At 50.8% G+C, this 20,018-nt stretch overlaps 1 non-coding gene across 1 annotated transcript; it reads right to left on the bottom strand.

Annotated features, from left to right (window-relative positions):
- Window positions 1-7,441: 7,441 nt before the first annotated feature.
- On the bottom strand, window positions 7,442-7,513 carry TRNAP-CGG. Its single transcript has one exon. It is a non-coding gene; the product is annotated as a tRNA-Pro (tRNA).
- Between the last annotated feature and the right edge of the window lie 12,505 nt (window positions 7,514-20,018).

The following is a 20,018-nucleotide window of genomic DNA, read 5'->3' as shown; positions in this document are numbered from 1 at the left end:
TGGGCTGTAACTGCCTTGCTTTAAGCAATTTGTCCTGAATTCATAGATTCATAGACTTAAGGTCAGACGGACCATTATGATCATCTAGTCCAGGCCTGCACAATGCGGCCCATGGAGCCTCACTGTGTGGCTCGCGGAGGGATTCTAAATCCCGTGCACACGGCGCTCTGCGGGCAGCCCAGAGCCCTTTGAATCCCGGCTGCAGCTGAGATTTAAAGGGCTCAGGGATCCCTGGCCACAGGCATCCCAGAGCCCTTTGAATCCTGGCCGCAGCTCCAGCGGCCAGGCTGGGGCTGGGATTTAAAGGGCTCGGGCTCCGCTCAGTGGCAGGAGCTCTGGGCCCTTTAAATCCCTGCCCCAGCCCCACAAAGCTCCGGGTTCCCCCAACCGCCGGAGCCCCGGGCCCTTTAATTTGCCCCTGAGGGCTCCCCGCTGGGAGGTGCTGGGGGGGTGTTTCCGCGGGGCCGGGAGGTTTTGGCCCTCAGCTGTTTTCTTTGGAGTAATGTGGCCCTCGCCGCTTTACGAGTTGTGCAGGCCTGATCTAGTCTGACCTCCTGCACAATGCAGGCCACAGAATCTCACCCATCCACTCCTGTAACAAACCCCTAACCTATGTCTGAGTTATTGAAGTCCTCAAATCATGGTTTAAAGACCTCAAGCTGCAGAAAATCCTCCAGCAAGTGACCCCTGCCCCACGCTGCAGAGGAAGGTGAAAAACCTCCAGGGCCTCTGACAATCTGCCCTGGAGGAAAATTCCTTCCCGACCCCAAATATGGCGATCAGCTAAACCCTGAGCATGTGGGCAAGACTCACAAGCCAGACACCCAGGAAAGAATTCTCTGTAGTAACTCAGATCCCACCCCATCTAACATCCCATCACGGGCCATTGGGCATATTTACCTGCTAATAATCAAAGATCAATTAATTGCCAAAATTAGGCTATCCCATCATACCATCCCCTCCATAAACTTATCAAGCTTAGTCTTGAAGCCAGATATGTCTTTTGCCCCCACTACTCCCCTTGGGAGGCTGTTCCAGAACTTCACTCCTCTGATGGTTAGAAACCTTCGTCTAATTTCAAGTCTAAACTTCCTAGTGTCTAGTTTATATCCATTTGTTCTTGTGTCCACATTGGTACTAAGCTTAAATAATTCCTCTTCTTCCCTGATATTTATCCCTCTGATATATTTATAAAGAGCAATCATATCTCCCCTCAGCCTTCTTTTGGTTAGGCTAAACAAGCCAAGCTCTTTGAGTCTCCTTTCCTAAGACAGGTTTTCCATTCCTTGGATCATCCTAGTAGCCCTTCTCTGTACCTGTTCCAGTTTGAATTCATCCTTCTTAAACATGGGAGACCAGAACTGCGCACAGTATTCCTGATGAGATCTCACCAGTGCCTTGTATAACGGTACTAACACCTCCTTATCTCTACTGGAAATACCTCGCCTGATGCATCCTAAAACTGCATTAGCTTTTTTAATGGCCATATCACATTGGCAGCTCATAGTCATCCTGTGATCAACCAATACTCCAAGGCTCTTCTCCTCCTCTGTTACTTCCAACTGATGTGTCCCCAATTTATAACCAAAATTCTTGTTATTAATCCCTAAATGCATGACCTTGCACTTTTCACTATTAAATTTCATCTTATTACTATTACTCCTCCAGTTTACAAGGTCATCCAGATCTTCCTGTATGATATCCCGGTCCTTCTCTGTGTTAGCAATACCTCCCAACTTTGTGTCATCCGCAAACTTTATTAGCACATTCCCACTTTTTGTGCCAAAGTCAGTAATAAAAAGATTAAATAAGATTGGTCCCAAAACGATCCCTGAGGAACTCCGCTAGTAACCCCCTTCCAGCCTGACAGTTCACTTTTCAGTATGACCCACTGTAGTCTCCCCTTTAACCAGTTCCTTATCGACCTTTCAATTTTCATATTGATCCCCATCTTTTCCAATTTAACTAATAATTCCCCATGTGGAACCGTATCAAATGCCTTACTGAAATCGAGGTAAATTAGATCCACTGCATTTCCTTTGTCTAAAAAATCTGTTACCTTCTCAAAGAAGGAGATCAGGTTGGTTTGGCACGATCTACCTTTTGTAAAAGGTAGATGTTGTATTTTGTCCCAATTACCATTGACCTCAATGTCCTTAACTACTTTCTCCTTCAAAATTTTTTCCAAGACCTTGCATACTACAGATGTCAAACTAAGAGGCCTATAGTTACTCAGATCACCTTTTTTCCCTTTCTTAAAAATAGGAACTATGTTAGCAATTCTCCAGTCGGACGCTACATCCCCTGAGTTTACTGATTCATTAAAAATTCTTGCTAATGGGCTTGCAATTTCATGTGCCAGTTTCTTTAATATTCTTGGATGAAGATTATTTGGGCCCTCCGATTTTGTCCCATTAAGCTGTTCGAGTTTGGCTTCTACCTCAGATGTGGTACCTCCATATCTTCATTCCCATTTGTCATCCTACCATTATCCCTAAGCTCCTCATTAGCCTTATTAAAGACTGAGGCAAAGTATTTGTTTAGATATTGAGCCATGCCTAGATTATCCTTAACCTCCATTCCATCCTCAGTGTTTAGCAGTCCCACTTTTTCTTTCTTTGTTTTCTTCTTATTTTATGGCTATAGGACCTTTAACTATTGGTTTTAATTCCCTTTGCAAGGTCCAACTCTACATGGCTTTTGGCCTTTCTCACTTTATCCCTACATGTTCTGACCTCAATAAGGTAGCTTTCCTTGCTGATCCCTCCCATCTTCCACTCCTTGTAGGCTTTCTGCTTTTTCTTAATCACCTCTCTGAGATTCTTTCTCATCCTGCTTGGTCTACAACTCCTGCCTATGATTTTTTCCCCCTTTCTTGGGATGCAGGCTTCTGATAGTTTCTGCAACTTTGACTTGAAGTAATTCCAGGCCTCCTCCGCCTTTAGATCCACAAGTTCTTCAGTCCAATCCACTTCCCTAACTAATTTCCTTAATTCTTTAAAGTTAGCCCTTTTTAAATAAAAAACCCTGGTCCCAGATCTATTTTTGTTTATTATTCCATCTAGTTTGAACTGAATTAGCTCATGATCACTCGAACCAAGGTTGTCCCCTACAACCATTTCTTCTAAGAGGTCCTCACTTCTCACCAAAACCAAGTCTAAAATGACATCCTCTCTTGTTGGTTCTTTAACTACTTGGTGAAGGAATCCATCAGCTATCGCATCCAGAAAAATCTGAGCCCTATTATTATTACTAGCACTTGTTCTCCAGTCTATATCTGGGAAGTTAAAGTCTCCCATGATCACACAATTCCTATTAGTGTTTACTGCATTAAAAACATTAACGAGGTCTCTGTCCATATCTGTCCATATCCAAATCAGATCCCGGCGATCTGTAGCACACCCCAAGCACTATCTCAGGGGAGGTTCTAGTAGCTTTCTATCCCAATGTGATTTTTGCCCAGACAGACTCTGTCTTATCCATTCCATCACTTCTTATTTCTTTATCGTCAACCTCATCATTGACATACAATGCTACTCCACCACCTTTGCCTTTATTTTTGTCTTTCCTAAACAGCAAATAGCCTTCAATACCTGTACTCCAGTCATGACTACTATTCCACCATGTTTCTGTTATCCTTATAATATCCGGTTTCACTTCCTGCACCAGTAGCTCTAGTTCCTCCATTTTGTTACCTAGGCTCCTCAGTTGTATCTCGCCAGAGGCAGCATTGTTACAGATGGGAGTGTGTTACAGACGTATTTGGATAGACAGATGTGAGTGTGTGGGGACAGATAGATGACTGTGTGTAGATAGACAGATGGGAGTGTATGGGGATGGATAGACAGCTGTGTGTAGATAGACAGATGGGAGTGTATGGGGACAGATAGATGGCTATACATAGATAGACAGATGGGAGTATATGGGGACAGATAGACAGGTGTATGGCGATAGACAGATGGGAGTGTATGGGGATGGATAGATGGCTGTGTGTAGATAGACAGATGGGAATGTATGGGGACAGATAGATGGCTGTGTGTAGACAGATAGGAATGTATGGGGACGGATAGACGGCTGTGTGTAGATAGATGGGAGTGTATGGGGATGGATAGATGGCTGTATGTAGATAGACAGATGGGAGTGTATGGGGACGGATAGATGGCTGTGTGTAGATAGACAGATGGGAGTGTATGGGGACAGATAGACGGCTATACATAGATAGACAGATGGGAGTATATGGGGACAGATAGACAGCTGTATGGCGATAGACAGATGGGAGTGTATGGGGATGGTTAGACGGCTGTATGTAGATAGACAGATGGGAGTGTATGGGGACGGATAGATGGCTGTGTGTAGATAGACAGATGGGAGTGTATGGGGATAGTTTCCATTCACTTTCAATTTTTAACAGAAAAAAAATTCCATTTTTCTCAAAAATAAAATCCGTTTTTCAAAAAACGGAAATATTTCCCTGACAAGGTTTAGTTTTCACCTCCCGAACGAAAAGGGACAAACCTGGCTTCAGGGATGGGGGTGGGGCGGCTTCTCTCAATGACATTCTGAAAAAATTATCATACATTTATTTTGCACCACCGAAAAACGTTTTCCAGACAATTCTTTAGTCAGAAGGATTATCCTCTCTTCCCAAGCTGCAGGCGACGTTGCAGACAAACCCCAGACGTTTCAAGAATGATATAAAGAAATTTGGTTAAAAAGAAATCCTTTTACATTTAAAACTTTGGCTCTTTCTAAATTCTTGACACATGAGAAGGGAACAGTACCCGCTTTTACCAGGCAGATGATGCCAAGTCCACTTCTGCCCAAAACAAGAAGCATACCCTTAAATCTACCAGTCACAGAGCTGGCACTTACTGTGCTATTCATTTCTAGCCACTGTGCACCCGTGCCCATCTCTGCAGCTGGAGTGTTTGCTCTACCCATGGCTGGAAATATGTTATCCCCTTGGCAAGCTGCAGCTAAATTATTCACCAAGGCAGTAATTGGAAAGTGCAGTGCAAAATGTTACATCAGGGAATAAAAACATCTTTCCCATTTAAGGGTTTGTTACTCAAAGATTCAGGAGATGGGAAAACATGAAATCCAGCGCCCTGTGGCTAATGCAAGATTTTCCTTAATTAATGAACATGGCTATGTTTCATGGAGCACTAATATCTAGCTGGAAACAGAGAGAGCTTGAAGAGAAGGCGACAGGACTGGAGATATGTCACTAGGATTAAACAGGGCGGGACTGTAAAAGGAGATGAACGAGAGGGGCTGTGATAAAGGTTAGAAATGAATGGAAACTCAGCGGGGACTGAAGGGGCCATCCACGAGTGTCACCAGAACAAGGGGTCATGGAAAGTGTGAAACAAATGGAATGGACATAGGACAGGAACATGGGACCATTTATGTCCAGAACTGCAATCTAGGCTCTAGCGCATACACTGGTGACTGGGTAGTGTGTGGATCGGGGGGGAATGTGAGTTCTAGTCTCTCTGGTGACATGGATTCAAAGCCTATTGCTGCTAAGCTCTTCTCACATAGATGTGTAAACACCACAATAGCTGCATTTAAAAGCACATTCATAAGAGAGTTAGACACCCCAAGGACAGTACTTTCTTGTGCACATTAGCACCCCATAGGTGTCTGTTCTTCTTTCCAGCTGTTTTGTAAAGTTAATTTGCACACTCAAAATCTCTGGGCTTGTCCAGGATTTGAATGCGGGACCCAACATGAGAGTCATACCCCTAAACCAACTAACCAGATAGTGAAAGAATGAACAGGGGCTTCTCTGAGCTAGGATGGCTCCCACTGTACTCAGGCATCTTTGCCTCTTTAACAGCTGCTGCTGCCCTGCAGGCTCTGCCTCTCATGGGCATCTCTGGCATTGGCATCAGTCCATGGAACTCCCTGCCCCAGGATGTTACTGAGTCTGTCAAAAGGCCCCTTCCCATCTCCAGGACCCACACCTGTCTGATCCGCTTTTTGAGGGTCGGGCACCATCTGCGGAGGGTTTCTGTGCCTCCATCCAGGGGTGGCTTCTTGCTAGTCTCTCTGCAGGGCGAGGTTGTTCCATAAATGGCAAATTGAACAACATTCGCCTGTCACTGCGGCAACCTGTGGACTTACCCTGGCTTTGTTTGAACCTTTACACATAATTAACCATTTTATCATCCATTAACCTTTGATACAGGGCAGGAATTGAGACTCCTACGGTTGCTTTTGTGTAATCAACAGATTGTATTGCTCCTTTAGTTACCTTAATTTATACCACGGAATCACCGTCTTTCTTCTTTGTAGCTCACATCATCGTGTTTGTTTTCATTCAGTTTCAGTTTCTTCCAGTAGCATTTGAATTAAACAGTTTTCATCTATTTCAAAGGTAAGTTCCTTTGCTTGGAGGATCCTAGTGCAGGGAATGGCCCCTCCAGGCACAGAAATTAACCACTAGCCCCAGCTCCAGTCTTTGTGCTTGTTTGTCGGATAAGCCACAATGAGTCAATAATTCCATTGGCCAGACTGGGGTTTCTCCCCGGTCAGTGATTTGGAAAATTTGGGTTCGGTTTTCGTTTGCCGTGTTCATGGTGAATGTTAAAATTCCCAGGGACTCAGCAGTTTGAAGGACCCCTTTTGCCCCTGGAGGCAGGGAAGGGGAATACGAACCCACGGCCTGTGACAGCTCTAACACCATCCGGCCACGTGCTGGACCAAGCTAATGGAATTGCGACAACCATCATTGACCCTAGTTTAATTCGTTTGGGGGCCTTGTATGAAGAATGCAATAGGGTGTGTGTGATTGTACGTGGGCGTGGCTACCCTGAAAACACAACAGTGTCACAGCTGTGCAGCCGCAGTGCTGCAGTGTAGACGCACCTACGCCGCCCAGAGCGGTTCTCCCAGCAGCGTGATTAACCACCTCCCCGACAGGCGGGAGCTCGGCTGAGGGAAGAATTCTTCCGTCAACCCAACACTGTCTCCACAGGCACATGGGTCGGCTTAAGCACGCTGCTCAGAGGTGTGGCTCTTTCACACCCCTGTGCGACGTAGTTAAACAATTTTCTGGTGCCGACCAGGCCTCTGCAGGGAGGGCACATGACATGGGCCTGCTCAGGCAGACTGCGTGTGCTGAGGATATCACAGTGAAGGCAGGGAACAGCTGGGTCTGGAGATCCCCAGAGCCCCTCAGAGCCGTAGAGGGATTTCACAAACTAGTGTGTACAGAACACGGATTTCAACATTCAGAGTCATTTTCAAAGGAGCCTATGGGAGTTAGGCACCCAATATAGTCACCAGCACAGCAGGGCTTTCTAACCTACCCCCAGGCTCCCCAGCACCACTCAGTTACAGGCCCCACTCCAGCTCACAAGCCCACCTACTCCTGGCTGCCCCTCGCCCCAGCTCTATCTGCTTTCCAAGCGTCATTTGCAAAAGGCAAAGCACTGGGCTCGTCCAGGATTTGAACCCGGGACCTCTCGCACCCGAAGCGAGAATCATACCCCTAGACCAACGAGCCAGATAGGTGCTGTTGCTATGGTGCTGAGATGTGTCACTCTGCCCTCCAGCATCTCTGCTCCTTCAATAGCTGCCTCCCTTTGCCCTGCAGGCTCCGCCCGTCATGGGAGTCTGCAGAGTTAGCATTAGCCCACACAACTCCCAGCCACTGGATGTTACTCAGGCTGACTCCTCAGGCCTATCAAAAGGCTTGTTCTTGTCTCTAGTTACCCACGGAGTTCTGCGCGGATGGGGCTCCAGCTGTACTAAGGCTGTGGTGGGTTCCCTGCCTCCATCCAGGGCTGGCTTCTTGCCAATCATTCTTCCAAGCGAGATTGTTCCATAAATGCTGAATTGCACCATGTTCCCCTGTCGCTGGGGTGACCTGCGGACTCCCAACGGCTGTGGGATTTGTACCCTCAGCCTCAGTTAATCGTTTTATCACCCACTGGCCTTTGAGCCTGGGCTGGACTTGGTACCCGCTGGTCACACGGTGACTTGTGTGTGATCAGATTGGGGCGCTCCGTCAGTCGCCTTTGACCCCGGCTAGTCCGTCGCTTTCCTCTGCACGCTTCCCAGCACCTACGTCCGTTCCTTCCTTTCCTTTTCCTCCCGTACCATTTTAATTGATGAGTTTTCATTTCCGCCAACAGCCAATCCCTTGGGTTTGTCAGGGGCGTATCAGCATCAGCTGCCTGACTCCACCTCCAAGGCCCTTCCCGCCCGACCTGTCTCCTCTCACTCCCCGTCACTGGCCACCTTCCTCCGCTGGTCCCCTTTTCAAACAGGCCCCTTCCTGCTTCCTCCCGCGCCTCCCCTCCCACCAGAGCTGCGCTGCCTGGGCACAGCGACAAAACCACGTCTTTGCCCTCCTTCGGATACCGCCTCACAACTCACCTTTGCCAGGAGGCCCCCAAAAATCAGCACAGCGGTTCTGCTGCTAAGGCCAGCGCCCGTCACGGGTACAAACATTGTTTGGGGGTTCCCTTGTCCTGCCCCATCTCTTTCCACCTCTCAGCTCTTCTCTTATGCTTCCATTGCAAGCTCCATGGGGCAGGGACCCACTTTTCTGATCTGTGTTTGTACAGCACCTGGCACAAAGGGCAGGGCCACCCAGAGGATTCAGGGGGCCTGGGGCAAAGTGGGGGAGCAGACGCTTGTACTCACCGGGCGGTGCTCCGAGTCTGCGGCGGCTGCAGTGGCGGCGGGTCCTTCATTCGCTCCGCGTCTTCAGCAGCACTGAAGGACCTGCCGCCGAAGTGCCACCAAAGACTGAGACTGCCACCGGGTGAGTAGCCAGGGAAGAGATTCTTGGCCAGGGCTCGCGGGGCCCCTGTGGGGGCTGGGGCAAATTGCCCCACTTCCCCCCCCCCCTCCGGGGCGGCCCTGGCAAAGGGATCCTGGACTTCCACTCGGGCATCGAGGTGCTACAGCAATGATTCATAACAATGCTAATGAGCGGAGGGGGCAGAAAGGAGGCTCCCCGCCCTGGGACAGCCTCCGACGCTGACGAATGCCCATGCCCCAGCTCTGGATTTCCTCTCCCTGATCTTGGCCCAGGAGAACCGAGGAGGCAGGGAAGAGATTGCAGGGAGTAGCAGGAGTTCCTGAAATACAGGGGATGGGGGAAGAGATCTAATTTGTATATTGACTTGGGTCTGGGGCTTGGTCCTTTGGGATCGAGAGAACCTTTTTTTCTTTCACTGGAGTATTGGTTTTCATAACTATTTGTCCCCATGACAAGTGGCACTGGTGGTGATACTGGGAAACAAGTGTCTAAGGGAATTGCTTGTGTGACTTGTGGTTAGCTCGTGGGGTGAGACCAAAGTCCTCTCTGTCTGTCTGGTTTGGTTTGCCTTAGAGGTGGAAAAACCCCAGCCTTGGGCTGTAACTGCCCTGTTTTAAGCAATTTGTCCTGAATTGGCACCCTCAGTTGGGTCCCGCAAGAACCAACATAGTTACACCCCAGCTCCGGATTTCCTGTCCCTGATTTCGGCCTAGGAGAACCGAAGAGATTGCAGGGAGTAGCAGGGAGTTCCTGAAATACAGAGGAAGAGAAAGTCTTGGGTGGGGAATGCAGAGATGCAAAGAGCTCAGTCAACACACGCTACGGAGGATGTGACCCTCTGGTGAACCTGCCTGTCGTGTGTCCCGGAGAATCCACCATGACCCTCGGTAAGTCATACCAATGGATAATTCCACTCTCTATTAAAACCCTTCAACTTCTGGACCGATGTGGAGAGAGGACTAGCAACCTCCAGATGCAGCAATTCTGCTGGAAAACAAGGGGGAAATTTGCTTGGGTTTATCTAAAGAAGAGTCTTGGGGGAGACGCACACATTGTGTCCAGTGTTCCCTCTAATTTTTCCCACCCATGTGCGGAATGAATTTTCTTATGTGCACAAATATGGAGGTGATGTGTGGCAGGGGTGGAGCTGAGGGGTGTGGAGTGTGGGAGGGGGCTCGGGGCAGAGGGTTGGGTGCAGGGGGGTGAGGGATCCAGCCTGGGGTGTGGGCTTTGGGGTGCAGGCTGCCCAGGGCTCCCCCCAGCTCTCTCTCCCAGTGCCTCTTTCTGCCATGGCAGCTCCGGGGCTGGACTGGGTGGGGGCTGGAGGAGAGGCTCCTCTCCCCACTGCGGCTGTAAAAGGAGATGAATGAGAGGGAATGTGACAGAGGCTGGAAAGGAATGACTGCCTAGAGAAGGCAAAGAGGACCAGAGCAGAGGGCCCTGAATGCTGAGAGAAAACTTCTGCCACTCGGGATTTTGAATCTATAAATGAATCGCTAAATCTGCAATGTAAACACTCCATCGGGAGCAGGCGCTGCCCAAAGGCCAGGAGGGGGCTGAGGTGCTGGCTTGGGGCTCCTGTCTCTTTGGGGATGTCAATTCAAACCTACCCATCGTGGTCACTTACAGTTGCTTTACACTCAGATATAAAGCGGCTGATGGAGGGACCTGGACATTCACACCTGTTTTCAAAAGAGCTTAAGGAAGTTAGGCACCCCATATAGTCACCAACACAGTAGAGCTTTCTAACCCACCCATCGCCACTCCAGCAGACCTCAGTTCTGGGCCTCCATCATTCTCTTTCCTCCATCTTCTGAACTGTGTCCACCCACTGTCTCTCTCTCCCTCCCTCTGGCTGCTTTCTACAGGCCATTTGTAAAACCCCAACAGCTGGGCTCATTCAGGGTCTGAACCCAGGACTTCTTCTGCCAATAGCAAGACTCGTACCACTAGACCAACAAGCCACATACCAACCCCCCTGCACCTTCTCTAAGCCAGGATAGCTCACTTTGCCCTCAGGCACCTTGGCATCTTTAATAGCTGCATCCGCCCTGCAGGCTCCACCTCTCATGGGTGTCTTTGCTGTTGGCATCAGCCCACAGAACTCCCAGCCACTAGATGTTACTCAGGCTGACACCTCAGCCCCAGGCTGTCAAAGGGCATATTCCTGTCTCTAGTTACTCATAGGGTCCTGCTCAGCTCTGTCAGGATGGGGCTTGAGCTGTACTCGGGCAGTGGAAGGTTTCCCTGTCTCCGGCCAGGGCTGGCTTCTTTCCAGTCATTCTTCAAAGCAAGATTATTTCACAAGTGGCTAATTGAACTATATCCTCCTGTCAGCGGGGCGACCTCCTGCCTTACACTGGCTGTGTGATTTGTTTCTTTAGTCCTAGGTAATAATTGTATTACACGTTAACCTTTGTTACTGGGCTAGAATTGATACTCAGTGTTAGGACGGTTACTTTTGTGTAATCAACAGATCGTATCACTCCGTTATATTACAGGTTACAATCCATCCCTTTCCTCTCTATAGTTTACATTATCATATTTTCTTTCCTTCATTTTCATTTTCTTCCTGTATCATTTTAATCAAAGATTTCGATTTATTTCAAAGCTAAATTCCTTTGGTTGGTGGGAATCCGCCAGTGCAGGGCCTGAAATCTCTGGGAACAGAATGAGCCTGTGATAAATGAAAAGTTTTATGACAGTGAGATGGCAAAGTTTGCAGATGATACTAAACTGCTCAAGATAGTTAAGACCGAATCACACAGTGAAGAATTTCAAAAAGATCTCACAAAACTAGGTGATTGGCAACAAAATCGCAAATGAAATTTAATGTGGATAAATGTAAAGTAATGCACATTGGAAAAAATAACCCCAACTATACATACAATATGATGGGGGCTAATTTAGCTACGACGAGTCAGGAAAAAGATCTTGGAGTCATCGTGGATAGTTCTCTGAAGATGTCCACGCAGTGTGCAGAGGTGGTCAAAAAAGCAAACAGGATGTCAGGAATCATTAAAAAAGGGATTGAGAATAAGACGGAGAATATCTTATTGCCCTTATATAAATCCATGGTACGCCCACATCTTGAATACTGCGTCCAGATGTGCTCTCCTCATCTCCAAAAAGATATACTGGCATTAGAAAAGGTTCAGAGAAGGGCAACTAAAATGATTAGGGTTTGGAACAGGTCCCATATGAGGAGAGATTAAAGAGGCTAGGACTCTTCAGCTTGGAAAAGAGGAGACTAAGGGGGGATATGATAGAGGTATATAAAATCATGAGTAATGTGGATAAAGTGAATAAGGAAAATTATTTACTTGTTCCCATAATATAAGAACTAGAGGTCACCAAATGAAATTAATGGGCAGCAGGTTTAAAACAAATAAACGGAAGTTCTTCACACAGCGCATAGTCAACCTGTGGAGCTCCTTGCCTGAGGAGGTTATGAAGACTAGGACTAGAACAGGGTTTAGAGGAAAACTAGATAAATTCATGGAGGTTAAGTCCATTAATGGCTATTAGCCAGAATGGGTAAGGAATGGTGTCCCTAGCCTTTGTTTGTCAGAGGGTGGAGATGGATGGCAGGAGAAAGATCACTTGATCATTACATGTTAGGTTCTCCCTCTGGGGCACCTGGCATTGGCCACTGTCGGTAGACAGGATACTGGGCTGGATGGACCTTTGGTCTGACCCAGTATGGCCATTCTTATGTTCTTAATATGCTAGCTAAACCTTACGGGACTAAGACAATTACTGAATTAAGTTTAATCCCTTCGGGATCCAGAGTATTGCAAATGAAATTGTGTGTCTGTGTTGGCGGAATTGCATGTAACTCCTCCAGGCGACTGACTAGTGCAATCTGTGGATAGCAGTAGGAACTTGAAAGGGCTTCAGAGGACAATGTGGGCAAAGTGGATTTCCTGGAAAGCACCTGGGAGAAGGGAAATGCACATTCCCCACAGCCTTTTGAAGCTTTGCCCTGGAGAGAGAGAGACCCATTTTCTACTGGTGACCTGCTCCTGGAAACTCCAGATCAAAGATTCCCGAACTGTACAAAGGACGGATTAGACTTTTCATGAGCAGGCTACTTCTGCACTGAGGCTGCTCTGAACTGGTCAGCACAAAAGAGACCCTGTTGGGGCGTTTGAAGGTTTCACTAGTGGAAAAGTTGGAGACACCTTGGATGACGTCCGTGACGTTATTAGCACATGTCTCGCTTCTTCTGTTGTTTCTGATATGTTTTCTCTAGGCTGCTTTTACCTCGGGGATGGAATAGGCTTGCCTGGGAAGCGCTGAGTGGTAAGTTGTAATTGTTGGCAAAGACTCTGTGTTAGTCTCAGAAGAGAAGGCCAGCAGGTCTGTTTAGGCAGGCTGTCTTCTGCTGAGAATAACTCAGTGAACTATTTAGCCTGCAAATACATTGATCCGCCCAATGGCCTGGGTTCAGGTTTGGTTCCCAGAGACAGGAAAGTCCTGATCACGCTCTCTCTGGTTAGTGCCAGATTCTCATTAAAAAACTGACAGTGTTATTTGTCACTAAGGAATAATCTCTACCTACTGCCAGAGAGGGCTCAGAGAGAAGGCAGCAGGGCTGCAGAGATGTCTGTAGGAATAGGATTAAAAAAGCTGGGGCTGTAAAGCAAGACAATTGAAAGGGGTTGTGACATGAATGACAGGAGATCGATTGGAACCTTCCATTTTTAACACAAGAACAAGAGAACATCAAACCAGCATGTCAAATCTAAGCTAGGCAGGATTTGAATCCGTAACAGAGCTAGAAGCTGGGCCATCAACCAGAGAACAGTTCACCTCTGCAGTTGGTTGTGTGCTGCCATGTACCCTTCTTGGGAGGGATTTCACCAGTGCTTAATTTGTAATGAAAGAAGTGCTGGAGCTCAAACAATTTTTTTCTTTTATAACTGATGTGCCAGGCCCACAGGTGCTTGGGCTCTGAACTGCCAGGCCCAGAGGTGCTGGGCCCTCTCTAGATCTCTTTATCCCACCTTCACAACTGTGCTCACCCACCCTGTTTGCACCTTGTTCCAGATCTAGCTACTTCCTAAAGGCAATTTGCAAAACTAGCACTGCTGGGCTCATCTGGGAGTGGACCCCACGTCTCTCACACTCTCTGTGAGACTCAGGCCACTAGCCCTGACAGCAGGCATTGTGTTGTCTCTGAGCAGGGTTGTGTCACTCTGCATTCTGGCATCTTTGGTTCTTTTATAGCTGCCTCTGCCCTGCAGGCTCCACCTCTCATGGGGGTGACATTAGCCCACGGAACTCCCTGCCAGTGGATGTTGCTCAGGCTGACAGCTCAGCCTCTAACGGCAGTGTCAAACAGCTCTGTCCCATTTCTAGTTACCCACAGCATCCTGCTCGGCTCCGTCAGGATGGTGCCTGCACTGTAGTAAGGCTGAGGAGAGTTTCCCTGCCTCCGTCTAGGGCTGGCTTCTTTTCAATCATTCTTCCAAGGGATTTTGTTTCATAAATGGCAACTTGAGCAACATTGTCCTGTTGTCGAGCGACCTGTGGCCTTAGAGTGACTTTGTATTCTTGTTTCTTTAGACTTAGTTAATCATTTTATTGTACATTCACCTTTGATACTGGGCTGGACTCAATAATTGATGTTAGGACGGTTACTTCTGTGTAATCAACAGATTGTATGTGTAAGCTCTACCCTGACATCTGGTGGTGATTTATGGCGAGTGTGGAAAAGAACTTCAGGGGCTGATCTTGTTTGCATAGGCACACCCACTCTGCCTAGCATGAGCCCACAGCAGCCTAAAATGGCCACTTTGACAGCTGTGTGATCCCCAATTTCTCAGTTATTGGGGTAGGAGGAATAAAGTGTTGTTACCCTGATTATGTGAATGAAGGACTATGAGACTGTTTTATGACAGAGGGTCTCACCATCAACTTCGTAGCACTCGCTAGACAAGGGACATGGGTTCCAAAACCCAGTGAATTGAGAGGGGTGGGGGACAGGTATGTACACCTGATGGCATAGGTGCATTTTGAGGGCCTGGCACACCCATTGAATCTCTTTTTCTCTCTCTAATGTTGAATAGCAAAGCTAGTTTTGATTCTATCAAGAGTCTTGTTGCAGGCTGCTGAGCTGAATTCGCTTTGGGCCAATGGTGCACCAGCCCTGGGGTTCCCCTACTACAAGCTGAACTCACTAAGAGCTGAAACCACTAAAAGAGCTAAAATTATTGAGCTGAGATCAGGGAGTGCTGTGTTAACTAGCAGGGGAGCCTGAAGATATATTGCTAAGCAGCTGGCAGAGCAGTTTGCAGGATGACTGGAGAGGCAAGCGGAGCTGAGCAGTTTGTGGGGACAGCTGGAGTGGTTCATGGGACGGCTGGTGGAGCGGAGCAGCTCGTGAGACGGTTGGAGTGGCCCATGGAACAGCGAGCAGAGCGGAGCAGTTTGTGGGGACGGCTAGAGGAGAGGAGCGGAGCGGCTGGTGGAGCAGAGCCATTCATGGTAAAGGCTGCAGCAGACCTCCACGGAGAGGCGGGGCAGTCGGCCTTGGCCCATGTAAGGTGCCCTTTAACACCCTGTGTGCCCCCCCCCAATTCCACCCAGGCTGGGGGGGGTAAAACTCTGCAGATGAACTTTTGAACTCTGGGGCAGCACTGACCAGGGACAGAGACTTTTGAGTTGTTGGACTTTGGGGTGATTTGGACTTAAGATCCCGAGGGGAAAAGGACATTGCCAAACTTACTTGGAGGTGGGTCTTTTGCTCATGGTTTGTGTTATGAATCCTGTTTGTGGTGTTTCCCCAATGTAATGCTACATGTTTCCCTCCTTTATTAAAAGGATTTTGCTACACTCGGACTCCGTGCTTGCGAGAGGGGAAGTATTGCCTCCTAGAGGCACCCAGAGGGGTGGTATGTAATTGTCCCAGGTCACTGGGTGGGGGCTTGAGCCGGTTTTGCATTGCGTTATTGAAACGGAACCCCTGGATACTGAACCCGGCCCTTGTTGCTGCCAACTCAGAGGGGCAGAAGGGTTACATATCGCTCCTTTAGTTAATTTTTAGTCTGTCTAATCCAGTTCTTTGCTCCTTATCCTTTCCGTCATCCTGCCAGTGCTCTGTGCTCAGGTTTGTTTCTCAGAGACTCAGGAGATGGGAGAGCCCCAGCCCACCTCCCTCGGGCTAGTGCAGATTTTTTATATATTATTTTTCATTCAGGAATAATCTGTAACTACCAGCAGAGAGGGCTCTGAGACAAGGCACAGGAGGGGAGAGATGTGTATGAAGGGAGGTGGAAAAGGCTGGGACTGTGAAAGGAGACAAATGAGAGAGGATGTGCTAGAACAGCGGGCCCCAAACTTTTGGGGGTTGTGCCCGCCGTACCTATGTCTGCAGCCCCCACTCTGCGATGGCTCAGGGGGTAGGGGCAGTGGTAAGGGAACCGAGGCTGGGGCCGCAGCTAGGAGTGATTCTGGGGCAGGAAGCAGGGCTGCGGCGCCAGGAGCCAAGGCTGGGGGTGGGGGCAGGAGTGGAGCTGGGCTGATGCTGGGGACGGGGCCAAGTGTTGGGCTGGGAGCCAGGGACACAGCTGGGGGCAGGACTGGACCAGAGCTGGGAGTGGGAGGGCCTAGGTGGCTGTGCCTTGAGAGGTGTGGGTTCAAATCCCACTGCTGCCAATTGCCTCCTGTGCAAGGGGGTTCCACACACTGTGGTGTAAAGAGGACAGGTGACTGATTTAGACAGAGTTGTTTTCAAGCCAACTCTAGAGCATTAGGCACTCAGTATCGTCACCAATTAAAGCCGGACTTTCTAACCCACCCTCAGCCTCTCCAGGGCTCTTTATCCCGTCTTAGCAACTGTTGTGGCCCAAGCAGGTCTGCTCCTCTTCTTCTTCGAGTGATTGCTCCAATGCATTCCAGTTAGGTGTGCGCGCCGTGCGTGCACGGCTTCTCCGGAACTTTTTCCCTAGCAACCCCGGCGGGCCGGCTGGCGCCCCCTGGAGTGGCGCCGCCATGGCGCTAAATATATACCCCAGCCGGCCCGTCCGCTCCTCAGTTCCTTCTTACCGCCCGTGACGGCAGTTGGAACTGTGGAGTGCTTGATAGCTCTTCACGTCCCTAGCTTTCTCTAGTTCATTGTTGTACATAGTTAGCATAGTTAGTTATAGTTGTTAAGTTAGCATAGTTAGTGTTAGTTAGATAGGCTAAAAAAGGGGGGGTTCCCCCTTTTTTTGCGTTAGCCGGTGCGGGCTCATGCCCAAAGCGCCGGGCTTTAAGCCCTGCACGGGGTGCCAGAAACTGATGCCCGTAGGAGACCCGCACGACGCGTGTCTCCGCTGCTTAGGCGAAGGGCACCGAACTGACAAGTGCCAGATCTGTTTGAAATTCAAGCCGCGGACCCGCAAGGATCGAGATAGCCACTTAAAACAGATCCTCATGGAGGAGTCCCTCCAACCACCGGCACCGCCCGCGCCGCCTCCGCGGCCTCCTCCCGTGCAGGACACACCGCCGGCACCGACTGCGGCACCGCCGGCGAAGAAAGCGGCTGCGAAGACTCGGCACCGCTCGCTCTCGCCCGCCAGGAAACAAAGACTGGCGAAGGCTTTGGCTCAGGCGCGCGTGCAGGACTCCGCCAAGGCGACTCCGCAGCCTGCAGCCCCTGTGGTGCCTCTGCACAAACAGTGCATTGCACCTGTGACTCTGGCGCCGCAAGGGCCGTCGAGTCCGGCGCCGCCTCGCTCCCCGGTGCCGTCCGTGGTCGAGCCTCGGCGGCCGTCGACGCCAGAGACGTTCGCCTCTGCGCGAGAGCTGATACAGCTCATAGAGGCTCCAGGCCTCCGGCCCCCGGCACCGCCGGCGCGGGCTGTCGTCTCCAGAGGAAAACTGGCGGCAATGGTCCGGCCACCCTCCATGGAATCAAGGCGTGGACGTCGGTCACGGTCCCGGTCTCGCTCCCGCACCGTCGACAGCTTGCCGTCCCGCCGATCGCGCTCCCGGCACCGCACCCCATCGCGGCACCGATCGCAGTCTCCTCGTCGGTCGAAGTCCCGGTACCGCTCCGTTTCGCGGTACCGGTCGCACTCCCGACGTCGCACCAGATCGAGGTCGCCACCAGCTAGGCACTGCCGGTCTCAGTCCCGGCACCGTTCCCGGCACCGAGACTCCCGCGGACGCTCCAGGCGTCGCAGTTCGCACTCTCGGTCGAGCTCCCGACATCCCGCCAGGACTTCACCACAATGTTGGAGGAAGGGAGGCGGTCCTCTCGCTCCTCCATTACAGCCGGCCTCGACGCGGCGGACTCAGGGGCACGGACCGTAGCAACAGGGGTCACGATGCGGCGCATCGCCTGGCTCCAATCTTCCACCCTGCCTCCAGAAGTCCAGTTTACTCTCCAGGATTTGCCCTTTGACACCAAGGGGTTGTTTTCGGAGAAGACGGATTCGCGGATCCAGTCGCTCAAGGACGGCCGGGTGGCAATCCGGACACTCGGGATGCATACGCCGGTTACGCAGCGTAGACCTTTCCGCCCGCAGCCCTCCCGCTATCAGTCGCGGTACCGACCCTACCTGGCTCGGCGACCGGCCCAAAATCGCCGTCGCCCGTCGGGCAACCGCCGAAACCGGGGCCAGGCCGCTTCCAAGGCCCCACAGGCGGCGAAGCAACCCTTTTGATGGGACGCACGAGGGCTGCACATCACTCTCCCCTACGGAGCCTCGTCATTTATTTCACAACCGCCTCTCCCGTTTTTTCTTGGAGTGGTCCCGAGTAACGTCGGACAGCTGGGTGCTCAGCACGGTCCACTCGGGATACCGTCTTCAGTTTATTTCGCCCCCTCCTTCCCACCCACCTTCCCTGTCCCTCTTCAGGGACCCCTCTCACGAGCAAGTCCTCCTACAAGAGGTCCAGACTCTGTTGAGCGTGGGTGCCATAGAGGAGGTGCCTCCCTCCAGGCGGGGCAGGGGATTTTACTCCAGGTATTTCCTCATCCCCAAGGCAAAAGGCGGGCTACGTCCTATCCTGGACCTTCGCGGGCTGAACAGATACCTACTCAAGCCCAAGTTCCGCATGGTCACCTTGGGGACCATCATTCCCTCCCTGGATCCGGGAGACTGGTTTGCGGCCCTCGACATGAAGGATGCCTACTTCCATGTCGCTATCTACCCCCCTCATCGGCGCTACCTTCGGTTTGTGGCCAACGACGCCCACTACCAATTCGCCGTGTTGCCATTCGGCCTTTTGACCGCCCCCAGAGTATTCACCAAATGCATGGCGGTCGTCGCCGCAGCACTGAGACGGAACCAGATACACGTATACCCGTACCTGGACGACTGGCTGATTCGCGGTCTGTCCAGGCAGCTCTTGGAGAGTCAGATAATAGAGGTCCTGGCTCTCTTTCGGCGCCTCGGTCTTCTTGTCAACACCGAGAAGTCAACTTTGATTCCGACGCAGCGAGTCGAATTCATTGGGGCGGTCCTCGACTCCACGATGGCCAAAGCCTGTCTCCCTCGCGCTCGACACCAGACGATGGTCTCCATCATCCGAGACCTCGTCAATTTCCCGACCACGACGGTGCGGTCATGCCTCCGCCTCCTGGGCCACATGGCATCGTGTACATACGTCACCGCGTACGCACGACTTCACCTTCGTCCGTTTCAGTCCTGGCTCGCGACGGTGTACCGCCCGCATCGCGACGCCATCGACATGGTGGTCACAGTCAACAGGACGGCTCTCCGCTCCCTCCGCTGGTGGCTCGACCCGGAGGTCGTGTGCGCTGGAGTCCCGTTCCACCCTCCCCGGCCATCGGCAACGTTGACCACGGACGCCTCTGCACTCGGATGGGGGGCTCACCTGGGAGACCTCCACACTCAAGGCCTCTGGTCAGCAAGCGAGCTCACACTCCACATCAATGTCCGCGAGCTCAGAGCAATCCGTTTTGCATGTCACACCTTTCGGACCAAGCTGCAAGGCCGCTGTGTGACAGTATTCACGGACAACACAACAGCAATGTTCTACGTGAACAAGCAGGGCGGAGCCCGCTCGTCACCCCTCTGCAGGGAAGCGATCCTCCTGTGGGAATTCTGTGTGGCCCACTCCATTCACCTGGAAGCGTCCTTTCTTCCGGGAGTGCAGAACACGCTGGCCGACCATCTCAGCAGGTCGTTTCTCTCCCACGAGTGGTCCCTCCGTCCCGACGTGGCTCACACGATCTTCCAGAGGTGGGGGTTTCCCCGGGTCGACCTCTTCGCCTCCAAGG

Source organism: Mauremys mutica, chromosome 13 (genome assembly GCF_020497125.1).
Source record: "Mauremys mutica isolate MM-2020 ecotype Southern chromosome 13, ASM2049712v1, whole genome shotgun sequence".
NCBI classification, from domain to species: domain Eukaryota; kingdom Metazoa; phylum Chordata; order Testudines; family Geoemydidae; genus Mauremys; species Mauremys mutica.
This window is presented reverse-complemented; position numbering and strand designations above follow the sequence as displayed.